Source organism: Babylonia areolata, chromosome 26, assembly GCF_041734735.1.
Source record: "Babylonia areolata isolate BAREFJ2019XMU chromosome 26, ASM4173473v1, whole genome shotgun sequence".
Classification (NCBI taxonomy): domain Eukaryota; kingdom Metazoa; phylum Mollusca; class Gastropoda; order Neogastropoda; family Buccinidae; genus Babylonia; species Babylonia areolata.
The window spans coordinates 35322972-35325471 of record NC_134901.1 but is presented as its reverse complement, the minus strand read 5'-3'; positions in this window follow the sequence as shown (position 1 = coordinate 35325471).

The window sequence follows — 2500 nt, the reverse complement described above, 5'->3', positions numbered from 1 at the left end:
TTCATCCTCAGATATAACCTCACTGAAATTCTGCGCCAGACAAAATGTCTCCCTGTTGAGAACGATTTGATCAAACAAAAAGTGATCCAACGAGAAAGTCATAGTCTCCTTGCTTTCAAAGTAACGTCACCGCACCAACCACCATTTTATCCACTGCCCAGGAAAATCTCGCCTTGACATACAACGATGTTCACGATGATGACGATGATCAGACTATGTGAAGCCACGTGATGATCTCGATACACTGAGAACCTCTCTCTTCACAAGATCACAAGATAATTCATCATCCTAATAAGGAGATGTTTGGTGTGGTGGCGGGCACACAGTTAAATCCTATATAGTATGTATATAAACATACATAAACCATTCAGCTGATTTCCATATGCTCAGAAGCGCACAATCTGAGCTGCATCAAATATCCATGTGCCCACCATCAGTCTCTCGCAATCGTTATAAGAAATTACTAAAAACATGTAAAACGACCTTCAGATATGAACAAGTAGGTTACAACGATAAATAAGCCCGTAAATAAAGAAGAGTTTATAACATTAATGAATAATTGAACAGTTAAATAAACAGATAAATTGTATTTGTATTTGTATTTGCATTTGTACTTCTTTTTATCACAACAGATTTCTCTGTGTGAAATTCGGGCTGCTCTCCCCAGGGAGAGCGCGTCACTACACTACAGTGCCACCCATTTTTTTGTATTTTTTCCTGCATGCAGTTTTATTTGTTTTTCCTATCGATGTGGAGTTTTCTTCAGAATTTTGCCAGGAACAACCCTTTTGTTGCCGTGGGTTCTTTTACGTGCGCTAAGTGTATGTTGCACACGGGACCTCGGTTTATCGTCACATCCGAATGACTAGCGTCCAAACCACCACTCAAGGTCTAGTGGAGGGGAAAAAAACATCGGCGGCTGAACCGTGATACGAACCAGCGTGCTCAGATTCTCTCGCTTCCTTGGCGGACACGTTACCTCTAGGCCATCACTCCACTCCATGACAACAGCAATAACAATAATAATGATATGATAATGATGATAATAATAATGCCAGGTGGACCCCCCACCCCGACCCGAGAGCAATGTCCAGGGCCTCACCCCCATCTTCAGTCAGCCAGCAGTCACTCACTACTTGCAATAACTGACAGACCTCACACCACGACGGCACATCCAGGGGCCGTATTCAAGACAAAGTTCATTCTGCCTTCAGGCAAGTTATCTTTGACATGGTTGGGACCCGGGGGTACAGTTTACTTTGAAGGATAAGTTATCTTCGTATTCAAGACACACACTGTTTGCTAACCCATCGTCTTTTTCTTTTCTTTTCTTTTTTTTAAATACTGATGATTTCCATCTGGCATGCTCTCAGTTTCACTTCTCATTGCACCACAGCTCAGAACATTGTCGAGAAAGTTCGCAAAACACGTGCTATCCATAAAGCACGCCTGTTTTCCCTTAAAAAAAAACAAAAACAAAGGGAAAGAAAAATGCTGCAAAAGGATCCGCCATATTTACCTGTGCTTCGTGAGCAGTCACCCTTGGCAGGTAGTAAGGGTAAATTGCCTTCGTGTTTGTATACACACGTAGACTCTTGTGTTCATGAATACTGGAGATTGCTTACCCTCGGGCTGTTTGCCTTGCCTCAGGCAGATTACCCGCAGGTACACATTTACCCTCAGGCACAATGTTCTCTTGAATACGGCCCCAGGACGGTACCAGCACCACCCCCTTCTCCCTCCAACTTTCCCCCTCCACCCCTTCCTCCACCCCTTCCCACCACTACCACCCAGCCACCACGCGAACAATGAAACCTTCATAAAACCTATGTGTGTGTGGCCGCCCCCCCTCCCCTTACCCCTCCTTCCTCCCTCCCTCCCCGCCGTGTAGGCAGCCATACTCCGTTTTCGGGGGTGTTCATAACACCAAGATTCAAGCTGTGGAAAAAAACAACAACAACAAAACAAACATGAACTGTTTAAACTGAACTGTATGCTTCTCTTTATTCGGCTCCACCCTCTCCATACACTTGCGGTAGCACTAAAGTGGTCAAAAAATGAAAACTGTCACAAGCATATGATACTTAGGTTGAAGGGTAAAGGTCCCGCGCCATTCTCCACACGTTTGTTGTATGTACAGAGTAGTAAAAAAAAAACAAAAAAAAAAAAAAAAAAACCTGTCTCCCCTAATATATGAGACTCGAAGTTTAATGTTAAAAGGTCCCGTATACGCGCAGCCTTTTTACGGCCATGGTGGCAGTGAACTCATACCAGCTGCGTCTTGTGCTCGGCATAGAAAGGCGGGGCCCTAAATCCTCTCCTTCCACCGTTTTAACCCTTTCCCAACCGAGGTCAGGTACCCAGTCACACCTGGGTGGAGTGAGGAAATTCGGAGTTAAGTGTCTTTTCCAAAGGACACACACAACACCGGGCTTCGAACCCTGGACCCTGGTGAGCACTGGGAATGATTTAACGTCCAACGTCCAACCCATTCTCCCAA